The sequence below is a fragment of the Dermacentor silvarum genome, chromosome 9 (genome assembly GCF_013339745.2).
Source record: "Dermacentor silvarum isolate Dsil-2018 chromosome 9, BIME_Dsil_1.4, whole genome shotgun sequence".
NCBI classification, from domain to species: Eukaryota; Metazoa; Arthropoda; class Arachnida; order Ixodida; family Ixodidae; genus Dermacentor; species Dermacentor silvarum.
Window position 1 is genome coordinate 123764181 of NC_051162.1, and position 22464 is coordinate 123786644.

The 22464-nt window shown below is 47.5% G+C and overlaps 1 protein-coding gene across 2 annotated transcripts in view; it reads right to left on the minus strand.

Moving 5' to 3' along the window:
* The window catches only part of LOC119463880 (transcriptional enhancer factor TEF-1), a 209244-nt gene that overhangs the window by 118436 nt on the left and 68344 nt on the right, over positions 1 to 22464 (minus strand). Inside the window, exon 2 of one of the 2 annotated variants that reach the window (XM_049656586.1) lies at positions 14775 to 14826. The exons of the other annotated variant lie outside the window; for it this stretch is intronic. The gene's annotated coding sequence lies outside the window, so the exon portion shown is untranslated. The remainder of the gene's footprint in view (positions 1 to 14774; positions 14827 to 22464) is intronic. 2 annotated transcript variants of the gene reach the window in all.

Sequence of the window (22464 nt, forward strand, 5' to 3'; positions counted from 1 at the left end):
GTCACAACCGTAGCGTCCGCGCTGGCCGTCCCACTGAAGCTCTCCAAAACTACCACCAGGGGGTTTCAATTCAGGACGGCGTGAAATTCCGCCATATTGTCAGTTCTGATTGGATGAGAAGTCGGCTATAGCCTCTATGATTGGATGGCTCAAAACGCCAACATGGGGTAACTTCACAGTGTCTAGAATAGCACCCCAGTGCAAAGAAGACCGAGTCATCTTTACTGTGTCGCTGCCAGCCATCGACCAGCGTTGGTCAGGCAGCATGCCCCCGGGCTAGCACCACGTGAGTTGTACGAAAAGAACAATGCTAATGAGCATCGCTCTTTGCGCGCTCCTTTACTTGTTCTCGAGCTTCTTTGTTAACCTCCGAGTTTCTGCCCCATATGTTAGCACCGGTAGAATGCAATGATTGTACAGTTTATTTTTTTTTAACGACAGTGGTAAACTCCCAGTCAGGATTTGGCAATGCTTGCCGTATGCGCTACAACTCATTTTTATTCTTCTGTAAATTTATTTCTCGTGACCAGGGTCCCCTGTCGGTAATTGACCTAGATAAGCGTACTCCTGTACAGCCCTTAGGGGCTGACTAGCGATCATGAATTCTTGTTCCCTTGCCAGGCTATTCAAGATTAACTTTGTCTTCTGTATATTGATATTCAACCCCACTCTTGAACTTTCTCGCTTAATAAGGTCCTCAATCATTTGTTGCAATTGATCCCCACTGTTGCTGAACAGGTCGATGCCCTGGCAGCAAGGCAACATCACGTACAGTGAGCCAAAACTTCTTCTAGGCCTCATGGCGGGCGATGCAAGCTCAGTGCAATTCTAAGTGCGCCGCCACCTTCGAGTCATCTGCCTTCGAGTCATCTTCGTCTCATCTGCCACCTTCGAGTCATCAGCCTGCGACTTGGGCGCGCCAGCGGCCGCAGGCTGTGCAGTCCACGCGACGTGCTGAAGCAGTGCTTCGTTACGAACCCCCTGACTACGACAAGTAGACTTCTTGAACAACAGTGAGGTAAAGGTACGTACATGCATTCGTTTAAAATGAACAGAATCACAGTCTCTCTGGCAATGTTCGAGTACATACAACGGTGGTAACGTCCCCGTATGCAATACATAAGCCGCCCCATTATCTAAAAGTACAGCATGGCAGCAGATGCTAAACGTTACCGAGCTCTCGTGCAAGGGCAAAAAAAAAAAAAAAAAAAAACGATGCAGTGAAAGCTCCGACTTGAATGGTGATTGATCTGCAAAGTCTTGGGCGCCGTTGATCCTTCTGTTTAATATATGTAGAGAAACGGGAAGGTATGCTAGCAGTAGAGCTAGCTAGCCCCTAGACACTGTTAATGAATAGAGGCTACCCCTTTCTCAATGAAACACGCCCAAACGTCAACAACATGCTAAGTCTACAAAACAGCGCCAACGGAAGAAACACAATGTAACTAATGCTAACCGGAAGAGGCGTCCCACATGCACCAGCGTTAATAGAAGTTCATGCCCACTGCGTATTAAAAATAGTAATAATGTACGTCCACAGACGAATGTAACACTGTTTTCAAATAGTCCTGAAAGCAAATGCTCAATGTAAGCAGAGTTCGCAAGATTCTGAATATGATAAGAAATTAGGTTGTTATGCACAAGGCACTCGCTAAATGCTATCAACGCAGATCTCAGTGTTTAGCAGGGCACGACCGCGAACCAAGTAGATTTCTTTATTACAGTAATTTTTTATTATTGATTTTTTTTTTTGATTGAGTACTCTCTGTTGATCATATCGCAGTCACTCTTGTTCGCGCACGCGAAAGAACAAGGCTTATTACCTCGAAAGTAACGCAACAGCCCCCCCCCCCCCCCCCCCCTCTCCGTGTCATGCTCCAACAAAGCCATCTCCATCGCCACAACTTCGGCCAAGCGCGCGAAGCGCGCGCCCTGTTCTGGCACGTCCGACAGGCCGCGTGCGCCTTCTCGCACGCCCCACGTGACCATGGATCTAGCGCATTCTTCTTTGAAAATGCGTGCACGAGGCTGGGACCGGGGACCCAATTGCGTCACCCTCGAACGCCGCACACAAAGGGCTTTGGTTCGATGGAGCGTGTTTGCTCAATGGGTGTGTGCAGCTCGACGCTCTCAATATCGGTCCCGTCAACGGCGCCGGAAATTACCCCGCCGTTCGGCAGGACGTGGCCGCAAACGGGTCTCGGTGGATGTGTGAGAAGTACGGGCAGACACGATGGACAGTTTTCGATGCGCTGCTTTGCGCGTCGATTGATCGTAACCTATGGCGAAACTATCCGCTCATTTTCCCCGTCGAAGCTATAGTGTGAATTAAAGAAGAAATAAAATTCGCCCACAGTATACATCAAAGAAGTGATTAACATTGGTGAAACAAGTAATCTCGCCGGGGAATCAACGCTCCGACGAGGGGACTTGTCTTGGGGCTGCTAAACAGAGTAGTTGCTTGCTGCCCTGGCCAAGACAAGTCCAGTTGTCGATACGTTGGCTTCACCGAAATTTCTTGCTTCAATTGCTGGTCATCCCTTAAAACGTCCATCTTCCTGTGAACTTTTCTTGCTCGGACGAATTTGTTCCACGAATTTGTTTAATCTTCGTGCGTGTTATAGCACGCACCCCTGCGGGGTTACTTAATGCGCTTTCCCTAAAGTTCTAAATTTACAAGCAATTACAGTTTTTTTTTTCTACACTCATAAAGTCCGTAAGGTTTCTGTGCAACTGCGTGGTAGTCATTGCGAATTATGTTGCTTTTATAACGCAATATTTTGTTGAACATACCATATGCAAAGTCGCAAATCTATTTGACGTCAGAACGACGAAGTTCTGACGTCAAATTCAACGCATAAGCAACATTGTCTTGATATCTATTAAAGGCTTCTAAATGTGATAGTGTATACACACACCTTGGTAAATATGCTCTTTCCTTCTCAAGAAACGTTACTTCGTATACTACGAATCTTACGTAAGAGGTGTCCGTATTAAGTAATACTGATGTACATGACGATATGTCCTGCTACCACGTCGATTTACTGTGGCATTGGTCCGTTTTAGACCAAAGAGCAAGCGTTTGTAAATAAACCTATTTATTGGTTTTAGATGCAATTGTGACCACAAGAAAACAGCCACCGAGTTTAAGGACGTTGCCGCTTGATAAGAAAAAAAAAAAAAACATGGTGCAAAATTGTTTTTTTTTTTTGAATTAACCAAGGCAGATTTATAAGTCTGACGTTAGGAGACTAGCCTATAGATGGCTTGCACTGACGTCATTGTAGCCGCCATGTTGATGCACCAACACGATGATAAGCTGGGTTCGTAATGTCACGTGAAAGCTTTCAATAAGGTGGATTGGACTGAAGTGCTCGTAGTCACCATGTTGGTGCCCCAAAACGGCGATAAGGTGAGCGCTTGACGTCACGTGAAAGCTATCAATAGTTAAGTTTCAGATTTATAAGCTAGGAGCAATGCAATAAATTAATCTAAGGTCTGGCCGTCGGCGGCCATTCAAAATCCTGCTCTATACATCGGGCGCACGGCGGTCAAATTCCCGCAGTCCTTCAAAGACCACTCTGTCGGCCCTTTTGAAAGCACTTAAAGTTCGAGTTCACATAGGCCGGTAATATATAGCAGCACGTTCAGACTCATTCACTTGGGGTAAACAGAAAGAAGAGAAAAGGAAAAAAAAAAACTAATGAGAAAATACAGGCTTGTGGCTTAACAGATTTAGCAAGGAGAAGCGAAGATAAATAAAAGCTGAACCGCCTTCGCGTGCTTCGGATTAGATTTTGCGAACAATATGTTTGCAGCGTTCGCTCGAGTGCACAGACCTCTCCCTTCCCCCACCTGCTGGAAGTTATATTTGTGCACCGTGAAGACTACCATTCTCCACGCCTTCTTGTGTCTCGCTTTTGTTTTCTTTAACTTCAGTTTTTGTTGTTTGTGTCTTGCAAATCAGGGAAGCGTATACACTGCAGGTGATGGCATTGACCTTTAAAATCAGACGTTGAAGGAGGGGGGGGGGGGGGGGGGCGAGAGATGCCGAGGCTATAGAGTGTAACAGCCGCGGATGCAGACGCCCACGCGAGACAACGCACGCAGATTTTCGAGCCCGGAAGGGACCCGCCGCGTACGCGAGAATGTACCGTATAAGCTCGCGAGAAAGCCGCATCCTCTACTCGAACACTAAGAAAAAACACACAGACAGAAAGAAGAAAAAAGCAAAGATTATTCCCAGGATCAGAAAAGGCTACACAAGGGCGTTAAAGGGCCACTGTAAAATAACACTCGATCAGTGCAGACTGGTTAAGCAGGATTTAAAAATCTTAAGATTGCTTTATCTGGTGGGAAACGGTTAACACTACAGAAACGGAAGACCGCGCTTTCTCTTTTTTTCTTTTCTTTTTTTTTTTTTTTTGAATTTTGGCGAGATAACCGCAGCGCTTGTACATCGGTGTGGCATTAAGCATTTCAAAGAAGTTTCGCGCATTTCAGGCATTTCGGCATACGATAGGCTTAACTCTTGCTAGCTTGATGCCATCAACGTCGGCCTATTCGGTTCTGTGTAACCGCTCGTGAAACTTGCTGTACAAGAAGAAAAGTGCAAGAAAGGAACAAGGCGAATTCTGTCAGCAATTTTGTATCTGAAAGCAAAACAATGCTCTTTCTTCTTTTATTCCCGTTACAGTCGCCACTTCCCCATCACACGCAAAATCTTTGGAGAAATAAATGAAGGAGCGCGGCTGTTACGTGAGTTTATGCGGTAGGGCGACGCATATATATAACGCCCTACACGATGAGACGCTCACACCCACTCCGCCGGTGTCCATGAATAAAAAGGTCAGGCGTGCGCCTATCGCAGGGTAAGAGACGAGTCAACAAGTTGAAAGGGGAGGGGGGGGCGTTCCGTTTCTGGTTACGACGCACAAATGCAGCAAACCCTACGAGTCATGCGCGCCGCGCGCAGATTTACTTGCGCACGTAGCGCCCTCAAGGTCCACCGAGAAGCTGAGAATCGCGCAACGAGCGATGAAACGAAATATTATAGAGGTAAGGTTAAGAGACATGAAGACGTCGGTACGGAATTCAATTGAAAGGGATATACATGTATAACTTCTAGGCGTGGTTACGAGACAGAATCGGGTTTGGGTAGGTCATGTAACGCATGAAGCTCATGAAAGGTGCGTCGTTGTAACACTTACAGAATGGCTGCCAAGGTGGTAAACGCAGTCGAGACGCAGTCATAGGATTAAGTGGTGCGATGGCATTGGGAGAATTTGCGCGCATAGAATGGAATCGGCTGACGATATATAGGCAGCTGCCTGCATCACCTGACCAATGGACAGCGTATTTTTACCATACGTTATGAGTTTCAATATGTACATAAATTAGCATCAATTCACTGGGGTCCTTTTTTTTTTCATTGAAACGTACCAGTCACACTGCAAAAAAAAATAATTATATTAGCGTTCTTGTGTTAACTACAATGGGTTCTCCAGAGAAGACGTCTGCTTTGTAAATGTCGATAAAACGGTGTTTCTTTCTTTATAAACCGATGTTGGCTCGGCGACAAAAGTAGTCTTCCGTCTGCTTTCTTCATTCTTAGTCATATAAGGCAAAGCCAAATAAAACAACAAAAGAAGAAGCCGGTTTCGACATAGGTAGCTGCTTATGGTTTCTCTGCGAAGTCGTGTTGATCTAATCACTTGGAGGTCTATTTTGGTAGGCCATTTTCTCACGCGTTGCGTCCCAACCGGAAAAGAAAAAGAAAGAAAAAAAAGAAAGAAAGAGAAACACGTATACAAGGTTAAGAGAAAAATAAGCACCACCAACGGCTATTTAGCCGACGCGCGCATCTGATCAACGCAATCTCAGTTGCAGTTGCCACCCAAAAACCAATAATTAAGGGCATAGAAAACACAAGCACGCACGCACACGCGTACACACAAACTGCACATGCAGGCGCGTACACATACACAAACACATTCAAACACGCAGCACGCACTAACACAGGGGGGAACAAGTGAAAACAAAGATAGGAAAAGGTAAACCGGACGCAGCTCCACATTAAGCAGCACAGCACAATCACTCGCGAGGCCACGTGCCGCTTAAGTTTTTGTCGCCGCAAGCGAGCAGTCAGACGGGCAGGGCCTATTTCGAGCTACTGCACGGAGCAATGAAACCAGCGTTAGCAGCGCTTTGAAAAGCGCGAAGCGAAAAAACAGCACCGAGTATACTGAGCCCCTAGGCACTAACTTTCTCTCTCTCGCGCGCGCTCTCTCTCTCTCTCTTACACACACACGCATGCGCACACGTACGACACGCTTCAAACAAGGCTAAACCGAAATAGCTGGAAGAAAGACGAGGCGAGAGCGGCTGTCTAGAAGCTTCTCAAGCAAAGACCTTCGACGGTGTTTTGATACAAACCCGCCTCCGCATACACACGATGTTGACGAGCGAGCAAGCTGGGGTATTACGAAATTTCCTGACGAAAAATAAACAAATAACACTGGTAGGAAGAGAGTACAGTGATTGATTGATTGAATGAATGATTGAACAGCAGCTTTCAAACTTTTAGAGCGTATACGCTGTCAGAGAAGGTGGCGTCTACATTCGTGATCAGTGCTGTTGCAGTGGCAACATGACGAATCAGAGCAACGCTTCGGGCTAATTTTGACCACTTGGGACACTAGACATTCAGTTAGGTTGTCTCGTGAAGCGTTTATTATTATTAGGTTTTTCTTGTTTTGTTTTTTAAAGCTCGATTTTTGTTGGGGGGAGTTGGTTATTGGCGTATAATTGAGGAGCAAGTTCTTTTTTCTGAGTTTCCGAATGAAGATTACGTATGGCATACATTCCGTCGCCCGGACTTGGTGTCCGACAACCGGAGGCACGAAACGACCCCGAAAGAAAAGAAATATCGCACAGGCTGCTGGGATCATTTCGCCCAGAATGCCCACATGAGGGGCAACAAAAAAAGGCTCCATATGTACCCTATTTCACTAAGATCTGAATTCGAGCTAGTCGGTAAGGCAACATCTTTGAACAGAACAGCGAAAAAAAAAAAGAAAAAAAAAAAAAAAAGAGACGGGGCCAGGCGAGTAGCGAACACACGCAGAACGCTGTGTGTCATTCCTTTTGTTTCCTCGCTCACGCCTCAAATGGAACGAGAAGAAACGCGAAGCGAGACCGCAAACACACACAAACGGGCAACAAATAAGGCGAGGAAAACGAAACAAAGGCACAAACATTCAACTCCGGGTGCTAAAAGTGAAAGACAGCGGAGCGCCGGCGAGGGGTTACAGGTCGCCGCGAGTAACAGCCTCCGGGGGTCTGCAGCGAGAAAGGAAAGCCACGACAGGTTTCCACATCCCCCGCGCAACTGCACCCCGTGCTACCACCCCCTCCTCCACCCACCAACCTACACACACGAGGGCTCGTGGCGTGGCGGCGGGTGCGGCTATATTCGTCAAGGCCTGCCGAGACAGCGCGTCTCTAACTCCCGGCAACTCTTCTCTGGCAAAAGAGCCACGGAGCTAAGGCCGTGGTTGGTGTGTGCATGTGTGTGTGCTTATGCGCTTTCTGAACTTCCACTACTTCTGCATGGGTGCCTGTGTTTGCGCGTGATGATATGTGCTGCTGCTGATGATGATGTGTGCTCGACTGCGTATGTGCGTGAACTTGTGCCTGTGTGTACGAGTTTGCGTGCGTGTGTGTGTGCGCGCACGAGTGAGTGAGTGAGCGAGTGAGCGAGCGAGTGTGCGAGTGAGTGTGCGAGTGAGTGTGCGAGTGAGTGAGCGAGTACCAATTCTGCCTCTGCGACGGGGTTTTTTTGGTACCGAAGATAGTGAGAAACATTACAGAAACAAAACTGAAGAGGTCTGTCTGAGTGATGTGACTCCAACCTGCTACTCCACGCTGGGGAAGCGGTGCCTGGACGAACGACGACTGATAGATGTGCTATGGCGAAGTAAGATGCAAATATGATAACGGGACACTATATAGCAGGACAAAATCAATCCAGGTTGGTCAATTATTCCTTTAAAGCTATGTATTTATTTATTTGGCCGAAAACTACCGATTATTAACGGCGAAAATTGCGACCAAAAATTTCATCGCGCGTAGTCAGCGCCACGGTACCACAGTGTCGCAAGTTTCAGCGCATTTCTCCTATTTCCAGCCATTGTGTCACAGGAAAAATCTTCCTTGGATGACTCTTCGTTTGGTTAAATTCTTGGGCAGGGAAATTAGCGCAGGGTTGCCTTCTACATCCGCGTGAAAAAGTCACGCGCGCGACGAGGCCGGCCACGTCTTGTTGCTTGATCCTATAAATTTTACAGCGTGAACTTCGACGCAGACCAGGGGGACGTATTCTGCAAGTGTCCACCTAGTGGACATGTCCATTTCGTCTGCTGCTGAAGTTCTGATTGGCTGGGCTGGGGTACGCGTCAGAAGGAGACAGGCGCCTTCAGCCAATCAGTACTTCAGCAACAGACGAAACGGGCATGTCCACCAGGTGGACACTTGCAGATTGGCCCACTGATCTATACCAATGAACAGACGAAGACGGGCGCTCACTTTCCTCTTTACCACGAGAATGCACATGTATAGCTATAAAAAATTTGAGAGAGAGAGAGAGAGAGAGAGAACAAGGACAAACGTACAAGCGAACAGGCGGAACTAACAAAACCGCAACAAACACAAGAAATCTGCAGCTGTCTTTATTAACATGCCTACGAGTCAGTGGCGTCCCTTTCCATAATACATACAGTTATTAGATTTCTTCTGTGCACAGTCGGAGTGTTCGTCCAATATGAAAATAACGCGTGCAACGAATCACACAACGTTTAATATCATTATTCTTTACTTTTTTTTCGCCAGACCGCCTACCTGACATTAACGACGACACAATGGCAAGGGGACGTAAGGCAAAACGAAATCCAAACAGAAAGAAAGAAGCTGGCCACACGCTTCTGTAAACAACAGAACTTCGAGGATGCTCAGAAGAATGGAAGCTTCAAGCGAAACCGCCCGCTCGGCGCTAATTGTCCGGAACCCCACTATTCTCGGGAGGGGCGTGACTAGTTGCACCACGAGAATCGAAACGAAACCGCCATTTTCCAACCCTCTGCGAGTCATTTGCACATTGATTTCGAATTCGTCGCCGGCTAACAGAACAATAACAAAAAAAAAAAAAAGGCAGGGACGAAAAGAATTCAGTCTCCGGTCATTTGTGTGCGGAGCGCAGTTATATCTCCACACGTTTCGAATCAACTGTACGCCACCCATTGTTCGATCGCCGCCCGCCCGCAACAACAACCGCTAGATGACGCTCGAAGCACGTTCCCCGCCGCTCAACCAATCAGGCCCCGCCGCTCGCTGATTGAAGAAGCAGAAGGACGGGTGTTGCAGACGATACCAGCCTACCTCTGGTCCTTGTTTGCGTAGGCTCGATGTTATTTTGCGGCACATTCGGCGCAGGCTAATCACTTCGCAGGCTACGGAAGTTGGAGGCGCGTGCGGGCACAGTTGAGAAAAAGAAAGCGAACCCTTAATGAGCCTTTTTCTGCGGCCGTACGGCCATTTCGCAGAGCGGCCGTTTCGTGTCTGCCTAAAAGGCAACACAAAGCGATCACTCCGCCCCCTAGCGGCAATAATATCGGGGACGCGGGGTCGCTTTCTCGAAATCGGGGAGGGCGCGATCGTCCTTCGATCGTGACGTCGAAAAAAAGAAAGAAAGAAAGAAAGCGTGTCGTCTCAGCGTAACGACTGCTGCAGTTTTCAAGTTGTGTACGTTTGTCACAAGAATTTGCACAAGTTTTCTGATAAGATGATGACACGACCCCTGCGGCAAAAATCCGCTTTTCTTTTTCCTTCTGTTCGCAAAGGCACTGGCTCCATGTTAAACTAGCGCGCGACGACCAATGCAGCTGCTTTTATTTTTCCTTATTATATATGTCTAAGCACTGGGAGAGAGCGACCTTAATGTACGGGACATGCAATGCGCTTGTACAGAAGCTCACTGTACAGAAGGCGAGGTTGAGATTCTTTTGACCAACTGGAGCCCCTATAACGCGCCCGTCAATCGAACCTACGACCTTAAGAGCACAGTGAGTCAACGCATACTTCTTCCGCGATTCTACAAACAAGCTTATATGCCAGCTATTCCGTTACGTTTACAGGTCACCAGCATATCGCAGTGCATTACGCTGCGAGATAACATTTTAGGTTTTGCCGAACTGTAAGAAAGAACGATTGAACTACTAAATGAATACATCAATGATAGAATCAACCAATCAATACGTAGCGACGACCACCCGGCCTTGGCTGAAGAATACAACGTGCAGCAGGACCTGCTGGGCGCAGTAGCTCAGCACCAGTAAAGAGAGTCGTCAATGTGCACTAGACCCGCCGTGGTGGCTTAGTGGCTATGGTGTTGGGCTGCTAAGCACGAGGTCGCGGGATCGAATCCCGGCCACGGCGGCCGCATTTCGATGGGGGCGAAATGCGAAAACACCCGCGTACTCAGATTTAGGTGCACGTTAAAGAACCCCAGGTGGTCCAAATTATTCCGGAGTCCCCCACTACGGCGCGTGCCTCATAATCAGATCGTGGTTTTGGCACGTAAAACCCCATAATTTAATAATAATGTGCTTTGGTCTTCATGGAGACGGCAGCAGGAGCATCGCAACACAATTTGATGTTGAACCGAAAACAGCTTCTACTGTTTCCTTTTTGCTCCGGCAACAAATGAACGAATGCTTTATTCACAAGGTCCGTGCTTTTGACCTCGACGCAAGAACATAAATAAATATAAACGATACGAATGTGGGTTCCGGTTGTAATTTTTTTTTCCTTTAAGCCCTCCCAATCCGTCACGACGGGCATGATGGCGCCTCTATAACCTTTTTCTCGTTTTTTTTTTTTTTTTCGCCCTCAGCTATTGGATTCACTTCCGGCGTTCAAAGCGACCGGAAGTGAGCGAGGCGTATTTGAAATATATATATACATACTTGAGAGAGGCAAAAAAAAAAAGGGGGAGGGGGGGGGGGGGGCGAACGCAGTTTCAGCATCGGTGCTTTGCAGGGAAGCTTGGAATCCAAAGGCACGCGGGCACCAAACACTTAGGTTCCGACTGCATGAAACTAAAGACCCGGCAAAACAAGTAAATGAAAGAGCAAGAGTATCAAAAGAAGTTGCGTGCAGCGATTGAAAGTTTTACATTATATATAGGAAACGTAAAAGCATGTAGGTACACTCGTTCGAGATCCTCAAGCGAGAAAGGTGCTCCCCCGGCCCATTGAGTGGCTGGGAACAGAAGTTCCGGTTGTTGAGCCCTCGCAACTCGCCTAACTTCCGGTCGCAGCGAAATGCCGTTCGCTTTTTTGCGCTTGCTCGCTGGTGTACACCACTGGCTACTGCCTCTGCTCTCATCGCTTCTGTCATTTTTTTTAAACCTTTCTATGCCGTTTGTTTGCTTTTTGCTTCACTGTCACCAGAAATTGGGTTTTAATAATTCCTGTATTTTCCTGGCTACTTATTTCCCCTCAGAAAAAAAAAAAAAAAACCATGAGAACGAACCATCAGCGGCAGCCCTGTCATGTGTGTTCCTTTTCCGTTTGTGTCCCTCGCGCCGTTAGAACGATGTCAGCAAGATGAAATCGCCCAGATCAAGGCATTGTTACCGCCTGAATGTCCTGCCGAACTACGGTGCCGACCAAGTATTAAAGGAAATAAATATATTATCTCACTCTTTCTTTCCTGATTCTTCACACTGCACTGCGTGGACTCCACACTGACTTTCCGCCGCTTTGTGTATCATCGCTATGCGCATACACGCTGGCAAAAGCTTACCCTTGTCTACTTCGTTCGCAGTCCGCAGTTAATTGTGTACTGGCAGGTAAGAACTACATTGCATTATGAGGGAAAATAAGACCCAACCAATGGCTGGTTTCGATATTTTGTGTTGCGCGGAAGCACACGATTTATACGCAGATATAATTTAAAACCCGTGACGTCACCCTGACGTCACGGTATTTTCCCTGGAGTAAATTTCGAGGTGAGGGTCCGCCTCGAAATCAAACACTGGAGCTTGGCCTTCATTTGCTCCATTAAAAGTAACTTTTTTTGTACAATGAATTATGAGACAGCCTCAACTGATCTAATATTGCTCTCTATAGCGTTCCTTAAATATGGCGCAAGCATTTCACCCCTGCGAATGGAGCTTTAGAATTGACCACGACTTCGAAGGCCTGCGCTGCCCTTACGCACAGCATAAATACGTGCAACACGAGAAAAACAAAGCTCCAACGTTGCAGAGGAGGGCTGAAGCAAAGTAACAACGCGAGGGAGCGAATAAAAGAAATAAAAAAAAAAGAGCGCCACTGCGTTAGCGTCACCGGCGTCACCGGCGGCAGCGACGCGCCCGCCCGTCACCGTCAACGCGAACAATGCACGCTAGCACGGCGTGTTTAAAAGCACGTGCGGAGAGCACACACGTACGAGCACGGGAGCGTAAACATGCATAAGCCAGAGGCACGCAGCCAAGGTCCCCGTTGACACCCGGTTTGTTACTTTTATCGGGAGTCTACATGTATGGCCTCAGTGATCGGGCGGCGCGCCCTGTAGGCACTCCGCGCCGCGCGATCTCCGAGGCCATGCTTCGTGCACAGAGTTTCCTATAAGCATTAACTGGTGGCGCTGCGATTGTTCGGCTGCCATGGTTCATGATGATGATTAGTGGAGTTTACTGGCGCAAAATCCAGATGTGGCCAAAGAGCGCCACGGCGATGATAATGACTTCTCAATGGTATAAGAATAATGGGTCGATAAAACACGAAATGTGGCAAGGCTGTAAAAGGGCCTAAAAAGCTGTCGCTGTTAGCCATGGTTCATGGATTTGTCGGATATTGGTTCTGGCGGCGTCAGTTAAGCTACTGGTAGACTGCATCCTCTGCTTACCCAGTCTGTTTCCGTTTTACTTCATTGTGCGTAGTATTCCTACACGGTACCACATTATTGAAGGCACTACCATGTTTGACGGTATAATCCACGTACGTCGTTTCGATCAGCAGCAACAAGGAAAGAGCAAGTTTTTCCTTCCTCGTAATGCCTGTAACCATTAATTACCTTGCGGATGGCTATTGAGCGGGTAATTCAGCTCCGTTTGTGTGCTCTCTGGTTAAACTTTGCGTCACAAAGATGTCACTACCAGCGTTGCTGGCGTCGCACACGGCTCCGGTAACCCGGTGATCCGAAAACGGCTAGAAGTTTACGGACGAGCTAAAGCTCACAAGAAAGCTTTTGTTAGTCCGGGTGTTAACCGGAGGCGTAAACGCGCAAGCCGCCGGGTTGAGCTTCAGGGACAAGCACACCCGACCTCTAAGGGTGACGTCATACGACGCGCGGGTCGCACCGCAAGAAGACGCCACCGCTTTGCTTGCCTTCGCTAAAGCGGCAGGCAAGTTCTTCCTTTCACTTAATCCCTTACACAAATTTTAGGCCACAGTCCATTGTTTTATTAAAAGATTCAACCGATCAGCCAATCAGTCAATCAATTACGGCAGTAAGCAGGCGTGTTCCATTTCACCGCTAGTGTAACGTTTTTTGGTCGCGGGGTAAGTGAACACTTGCCTTTTTAAATGTCTTTTTTTTTATTTCTTCGTCAACCCTAATGCAGCATGAAAGCGTGTCAATAAGGCACGTGGTTAGACTAAGCGTCACAATACGTCGCTACCATAACCCATTCATAATCCGGCGGTTACGCAAACCCCATTGCGTGTACCGAAATACCGGACTCGATAAAACTCCCTACTCTCACTATTTTCTAGATGCGCTCGGTCTGTACTAGAGTGTACTAGATACCCTAGTCTGTACATTAACATCCCTATCGGATAAAGCGACACAGCGGCGGGCTCTGATGCAACGACGAATGCGGTCGCAATGACGCGCCCTGCCGCTCAATTCCCCCCTTTCCCTCTCCCTCTGTTTTAGCCGTATTGAAGGTCAAACCCCGGCGGCGGTGTCGAGCCAGGCAAGCGAGAGAGTCAGCCGGGGGAGAGTTGCACGACGCGCTTCTACTAAAGGCAAACGGCTGGGGAAGATACGCGGGGGGGGGACTCCTTTCACGCTCGATGCAAAAGCATTTCCGGACACCGCGCGCCAGACCGGGCAACGCGGCGACGGCTTCTTCGCCGAAGGCCTTCGCCCGCTTTTTTTTCACTCTCTCTCTCTCCTTCATTCGTCGCCGTCAAGGAGATTCGGTGCAGTCGCTGCTGGGGGCAACAGGCAAAATGAATACCACAGCCCATTGAAGGGGGGCCCACCGAGAAACTATTCAAAATAAGCTTGCAGTGATGAAAGCATTCTTTCACAGCACGCTGTTGTCGCTAGCTTCGTCGCAATAGCTTGGTCATTAGAATAGAAGAAAGGTTTCATTTGCCCTGTTTATTTTTGGCGGCGAATTAAACGTGCGGATGTTGACCTATTCAGGCTGCAAAGATACCCTGTGCGGAACACGGAACAACAAAATCATAGTAGCGATAAAACTAGAACCCGCATAGACATTTTCGGATGGTTCAGTTTTCTAGTTGCCGCGCCTCATGGAGCCGGAGAGATGTCCTGTGAAATATTACTCTCTTCATTTCTGTCACACACACACACACATAGTCTTTCAGAAAAGTTTTACGACGTTGTTGACTCAAGTTCTCAGATCTCGTTTTACTAAATTACTAATAGAGACGATTGAAATATCGTTTAATACGTACGTTTTAGCGAACCAGCAACGCCTGCTTTTCCACTGTGTCCAACGTGCCGTATCTGTCAAAGAAGGAAAGAAGAAAAAAGAGCGTTGCACGTTAACGTTTTTGTGTCGAGATGCACCTTATCTAAATATATCATAAAGAAAAAAAAAAGGTCAAAATTATGAACACATAGAAACCGATTGTGCAGAGAGCAGTCGTGCCAAAAATGGCTTTGTGTGGTTCGGGATAGTTCTAGAAGCTCCATATTAATTAGGAAGCATACGAAGCAAACGGATAATGAAGGCAAGGAAGGCATTATGCAAATTAACGTTTAGTTGGAACTTACAATAAATTATGAATAAAAACGAAACTTTGCGATACCCTTCGAATTCTTCAAGTACAGGAAAAGATAAATGAAAATGGAGGGAAGCACATACTAGTTTATTGTTATTAATATTATTGAAATGTAGAATAATTTCTGAAAGAGGGTGAAAGAGGACAATGGCCGAGGAAGAAGAAAAGTGCTATACATTTTTGGTTAATAGAGCAGTAAAAAAAATGAACGCGGAATTCCACTCTCGCTTCCTTTTTCCTTCATAAAAAAAAAAAAAAAAAACATGAAGCTTGTCGAAAAATGTAACCCTAATTCAGAATTACCTCGAAATTTCAATTTAATGAACTGCTAATAAATTTCCACTGTATATTCATTCCTTCACTTCATCTGGTAGTTACTTTCTAGAGGGCTGTTGTTTTTTCAACTGACTGGTTCTAGTGACATTTGGTTGACGGCCTCATCCATCGCCCATGCAACTCCCTAGTCTACCGACCCACCCTTTACCCACGCGGGACCTCACTTCGGTCCCTATAACCGTAATCATATAAGCAAAGATTCCCTCCGTACGCGTTGCTGCTTCCCCGACGACTTTACGCATGCTTCGGGAAAATGCAGACGCCTCGTAATTTCCCAGTTACTTCGCCTTCCCCAACCCCGAGGTGACCACCTGATCCCAGCCGCTCGAAAGACCCGTTTGCGGACTTCGTTTCTGAAGGGAACGACGCCTACAACTCCACGTGCCGGTCAAGGCTCACTGCACGCAACTGTGGCGAGCCAGCGAGCGACGAAGCCTGGCCTGATGGCCTCGTCACTGCTTATCTTATTGTACGCTACTTTATGTTTACTCTTTTACTTTTGCAGGAGTGGTTTCGCCTGGGTAATGGCGATTCCTTTCTGTCTTCATGTTCTGTTTCGCTTTACTTACGCGGCGATTCACCCCCCCCCCCCCAACCCCTTTTTTTGTGATCGCGTGCGTTTTGCACGAAGGACGCATCATCATCGCAGTACACAAAAGAGACAAAATGAGAGAGAGAGAGAGAGAGAGAAAATACGCCAGAAGGACAAAAATACAGACCGCGAGAAAGCGCCTGCCCTAACCGCGATATTTTTATTACTCACGCTTACCTTCGTTTTTATTTTTTATTTATTTTCTTTCTTTCGCCGATTCCCTCGACCACGGTGATCTCGAGCGCGTCCGTAAACAGCCGGATGCGATAAATTATCCGGAGTAAACATCTAACTCGGCGAACAACGCGTTCGCGATAGTCCCAAAGAAGAAGAATTTTAAAAAATATAAAAAAGGCGGTAAGGTTAGAAGGCGCTGCAGCATGTGAGACGTAAATGGCGATGTCCAAATGGCATCTTCGTGGTGGGGGTTGAATGACTGGTGCGTCGGGGGACGACAGAAGCTAACACGACGTGACCACCTGCTGAGCGCATAACAGACGCATCAGGAAGAAGAAAAAAAAAAAGGGGGGGGGGGGGGGGGGGGGAAGTTGTGCAGATCCAAACGCAGTTGGAATATCCGTGAAGCGAAGCTCCTAGTGAAACGGGTAATTTACGTGCTGTAGACACCAAAACGTGAGGCGAACAATTGCCGATTATTTTCATCCCCCGAAACGTGCAATCTCGTGCAAGCGTTATTCTTGATACACAGCACAGGTCGCGACAGCGTTCGTAAGCTGTCGTATAAGCAAACACCAAATCGGGAGGAGTCACCGTGAGAGTCGTCGACGCTGCGCTGCCGCGAGGACCAAGACGATGTGTGATGCTTGTCCTACGGAAGGACGGCGCCGAGACAGGTGCATGCACAGAGAAGTATACGGCACACATCGAACTACTTTTAATGCGCTAGCATTCTTTGGGCACTTCGTACAATTTTCGGGGGCTGTGCATCTACGTGCCTACCTAGCCGTAGGCGGGAAACGGTTAGACAGAAAACGGAGCTAATCGCGCGGCACTTTTCGCGAGCTTCTTCCAGGCTTGGAAAGACCTGTTACGTGGCACGTACAGAGCAACAGAAAGATGGATCGGTAATTTTTCCTGGCGGCCTACAATTTTCTCGTTGACAGTTTTGCTTGGATTATAATATCTGAAAAGTTGATTGATTATAATTACGTAATTAGACGAAATAGAAAAATTGTCTGACTTGCTCCAGGCGACGGCAGACGTTACCTTGGTTTTTCTGTCCATCTACGTGGGATTCAATTATTTTTCAATTTTGGCACAAGTTACGTGGTACACTTGTATAGGCTACCGGTCTCAAAGGGAATGCCTAAATGCCAATCAAAAGAGCGGTAGTTGGCCCGATGACAATCGCGTATTGAATGTTGAATGTTAAGGCGAAGGCAAATATATTTCGGAATACGTCTACCAAAAAATACGGTGATCCGTAATTCGTTGCCTAATTTTATTTGGCCAACGTCCGTAATGAGAACAGCGATACGGAGACGGACGAGAGGGCGGACGACACAAGCGTTGTGTCGTCTACGTCTTCTCCAGGTTGATCCAATTTCGTTTCGTTTCGATTACGGCGTCCACGTCTTTTACTTCCTCCACATCCCTTGTCACGTGACGGCTGCCGAACTGCGCCGTACGCTCGGCCTTTTACCATTTCGTTCTTTCTATATTTCAGCTTTCGTGCCAATTAAGCACGAGGTCGAAACGCCAGATTCTTACAGTCACTCTGTCGGTGAGGTACAAATTTAAACATGCACATTGAGTGGAGGGGCAGGAAACGGTCGCATCCTCCTGTTCTTATTTCGCTTCTGAACGGGAACGAAAATACAACGCCTAACGTGGCACAACACATGCTGCATTGAGCGGCAAACTCTAGCTGGTAATAACAAAGAATCTTCCTGTCTTTTTTTTTTTTTTTGTACGTTAACGAACAGTTACAACGCAGCGTAACGCACGCGCGTCAGACGCAGCGACGTCACGGAACTGACGCAGCCGGCGTAACTGGCGGCGAGTCCGTTTTCACCCCCGTGACGCGCGCGCCCGTGCGTTGCAAGCTGGGTTGTAACTAGCCCTGTAGACCACATCAAGTACGTCCGTCGATGCAGGTGCACTTGAACCACCCGAATTACCGAGCTGCGACTACCGAGTAACATATCGCCGCTTATATACGGTGCCGCTTTGCACACCAGCTACAGTAGCTGGAGCAGCGTAAATGTTCTTTCCTGCACTTATTTCACTTGCGGTATCAAGTTACACATAGTGGATCACTTGTTCGTGGAGCCTGTTGTCCGAGGCCTATCGTGCGTCATATGTGCCTCCGAGACGTGCGGTCAAGTGACTTCTCACTTGCGATAGTGTATGCACAGTGTTTTTTGCACCAGTGTCCCTGCTTGTCTGAAGCCGATTGTATTTCATGCGTCTAATCATGCGAGAAATAATTAAACTGCAGAAAAAATACGCATTGCTGTGCACTGTTATCCGGAGGTGGCGGCAGCCTGAATTCACCGAGTGCACGCTAGATGGCGTCACAATACTGCGCCGCACCGAGCCCATGGTCTTCACCAAGGCACGTAGTGTGTACGCAGAGTTCGTCATCGTAGGGCGATTGATGAGCAAAAGGGGGCACGCGCGTCAGCGGCAACTTGTGCGAGAGGTACCCGATATTACTATAGCACGCCATTTCAGTCGCAGTTCTGTGCGACGAGCCTTCAATTTCTTTGAAATCGAAATCTCGTTTGTTGTGTAAATACGGCACAAGCTAAGTTGTAAGCAGTATACGTAAGCAGCCGTCGTGGCGAGCGATGGTTGCAAAAAAAAAAAAAAAAAAAAACTGCCGAAAGCAGCTTACATAACCCTAATTACGCCTGATCTCGCAAAGCTCCAGTTCCGCCACCGCGCTGCCAAAAAAAAAAAAAAGGAAAGAAACACGAGCGAACCGGGGGAACGGGCGGTGGAAAAACATTAAGAACAATCATGAGCCAAACTGACCAGGCCGCATATGTATACGCCTCGGTAAGCGCGCCATCTGCACGAGACCCACTTTCTTGCAAGAGGCGAGCGACGCCCGCCCGTGCTTCAGGTAAACCACCCGAGTCCGCGCTCGTAACAGGAAATGCAGGACGGGCCGCGCTTGTTGTGAAAGAAGAAGAAAGAAAAAAATTAATCTCACGGGCCCTCTCTCTGGGCCTATACGCAAACATTCCACATGCTGTGTGCCCAGCGAGAACCATTAGAGCACACGCGTACAGTTCGTCGCCTACTTAGCCTGCAAATAAAAAAAGGTTCGCGTAAGAAAGACAATAACACGTAGGCGCACAACGTATATGCGTGTTGTAGTATGCTCTTGTGCGTCTTTTTTTTATTATTTCGTGCTTCTTTTTAATTTTGTTTATTTATAAAGCAACGCAAATTTCAGCCTACCCTCCCGGGTTTGGCGTGGCTGCTGGCTGCAGCTGCGTTGCACGGTAAGTACTTCCGAGTATGTTCTTTCGGATATATATATATATATATATATATATATATATATATATATATATATATGCGAAGTTTACATAATGCGCCGGATGCAAGAATACCAGCGAACGGGGTTTATATAACCCCTGTACACTGATCGACAAAGTAGTGCCAGTAAGCGCGTCTCTGTTCAGAGTAAAAAGAACACGATTCCGTCATAAAACCTGAACGCATAACGTCGGCTTACATGTTATCTCAAAAGCGCACAAACTCATTCAATGAAATAGCGCCTAATATTCAACGGATTAGGCGATTTACATTATTTTCTTTGGATTCGGCTATTCGGTATGCGCCAACAGCCGAGTGTGTGCGTCCATTTGTGGCTAATTGTCCAAAATGGGCATCCGACGCTTTGGCACAAGGGGTCCTTAAATGTAGCAAGATATATGTCGTACTTCTCTGTGCATATATATATATATATATATATATATATATATATATATATATATATCATCATTCTTAGCTCGTTACGCGTCACACGTCGCCTTCGCCCTCGTGACATCGTTGTGTAGACGTCTCAAACTGTGCACCCCCGTCTGATTTTGTGTTTTCATTTCGGCATAGCTTTCGAGCGGTGTAGTGCGTAAAGAAATGCATGAGATTAACATTGCGACCTTTGTGGCGGACAATATGTAAACATTTTACGATGTTGCACGTGCACACCATGAAATTAAACACTACTGCAGTTTGTATGGGATTTAATGCACCGACTGAAGCTTCGCGATTCACGTGTGTAAGCGTTCGATCTGCATACATTCTTTTTGTTCAATGTCCGTAGGTGACAACGAGGCTAACTCGCCCAGCAATATGCAAACGCATAGCTGGTATAGAGCGGCTACCCCGAAAAGGCGGTGGTTCCAGGTTCGATCCCCATACCGCGGAACCTTCTTTCCTGAGGAAGTGGTGTGGCTTTACTCGGAAAGTGTGAAGCTGCTTAAATGATGAATGTCAGCATTCGCTTTCCTATGTGCAGTCTTTGTCGAAGCGTCACGAAGGCACTGTGCGTGAAATTCTCCCTTCCCTGTGACAATGTGTGTGAGACTGTGACCCCACGTGAGAGACTGTGACGGTGTAACAGACTGTACGACAGCGCTATAAGTTGTCTTAGCAACGAACCGTGACGAGAGAAAAGTAGACTGTTGTGCTCAACAGGGTATTAACCGCACGATCCAAAGGCATCCGTGCGGACGATATGAGAGAGAAAAAAAAAACACACACACAAATAAACACGGCACCAGATAGACAAGACGACAGCAGAGAAGCAGATGACACGGGTCAGTGGTCGTCCCAAGCCATGTTCTCGCGTCTCCATCGCGCGATTATGTCCTGATTTTTATCACCGAAACGACCAACCGTCCAGTTGACCGCGCTACAATTACAAGTACATTCACCTAGATTATATCAAATTATGTACCGTGAGAGTCGAGGTGTTACGTCGTAATTCTTCAGGCCGTCTAGAAAGTTCTCGCGGACGCGGCAACCACATGCAGCGTATTTCTTGCGTATAGACAGACATAGCGTCGCTCGGCGTCGGCGCCCACAATTCACACAGCACAATAAGCACGATGTTTAATACGGCCAGAACGCGTACCACTGATCATATGCTTTCAATGGTAACCACATGAAACACTTAATATTGCGACCGTGTTTATCGCACGTGCGAAATAAATGCACGCGTATACGCTTTGCGACACCGGGACGGAAAGACGCCGGAACTGCGCTCCATGTAGATGAAGTGGATCCGTTCTTCCGATGACGCTGTAAAAGTGAGATGAACGTATTGTACGAAAAATGCATTTCCGAGTCGAAGAGGGCCGTGTGGCAGGGAAACATTTGTACAAAATTTACAACGGTTTCTCAGTTCCTGTGGATTTCAACAGAAGACTGACACGGGCAGCAAAACAGTTGGCGCAACACGCAAGCACAGCGATAAAACGGCTCATGCATACGTGTCATGCAACACGCACGTTAATGACATGTCATGCAGCTACGCACGTGTTAATGAATGTACGTACGTCCAGTCCCGTACGCACTGTATGTGTGTATGTATGTATGTATGTATGTATGTATGTATGTATGTATGTATGTATGTATGTATGTATGTATGTATGTACGTGCGTGCGTGCTTGCGTACGTGTGTATGTATGTATGTATGTATCACTGTCTTATACGACTTACACAAAGCACTTCGTAGCATCACTTCCTCTATCAAAACAGTTTTTGGTTAGCGTTAAACGACTATACTCGATGAGCAGACGGAGCACACCAAACGTCCACTGAGCTTTTACTGCCTTTCAACAGAAACTCATGAAAAAAAGCAAAGGACCAGTTGATCGCAGACACAGATGGACAGGAAAATTCGCATAAGCAGCGTGCGACGGCGTCGCAGAACCGACAGTTGCTACCGGGTGACCGCGCAGCGCAGTCATCCCGTACAAAAACCTACCGAAGATTTCTTATCGACTCTTTAATGCTATCCTGTTGAGTTTCCATTGATACAAGGCTACTGAGTTCGTATCGACTTCGAGCGAAAATTCACTCGCTGGGCGCTGATTGGCGCATTTTCTGTCCCGTTTCTTTCCTTTCCTTACCTATAAACTTTTGCGCCACTAACATCGGCAGCGCTGATACAGGTCCACGCAGCACGCACGCAAGCACGCACCGGGACGCGAGACGGATCGCGCGTGTGGCGTTGGCGCGCCGGCGGCGGCGGCGGCAGCAGCAGCAGCAGCCGTGGCGTTGTAACCCGATAGAACTGGTTTTAGCCATGCACCGGTGGATTCATTTCCGGTCTTCCGCGAATCGGCACCGCGTCTAGCGTCGCCCAGAGCGGAGCGCGCGCGCGCACCGCTCTCTCTCCTCCTCCTCCTTTCTCTCTCTCCGAACCATGCCTCTCTCGTTTAGCGC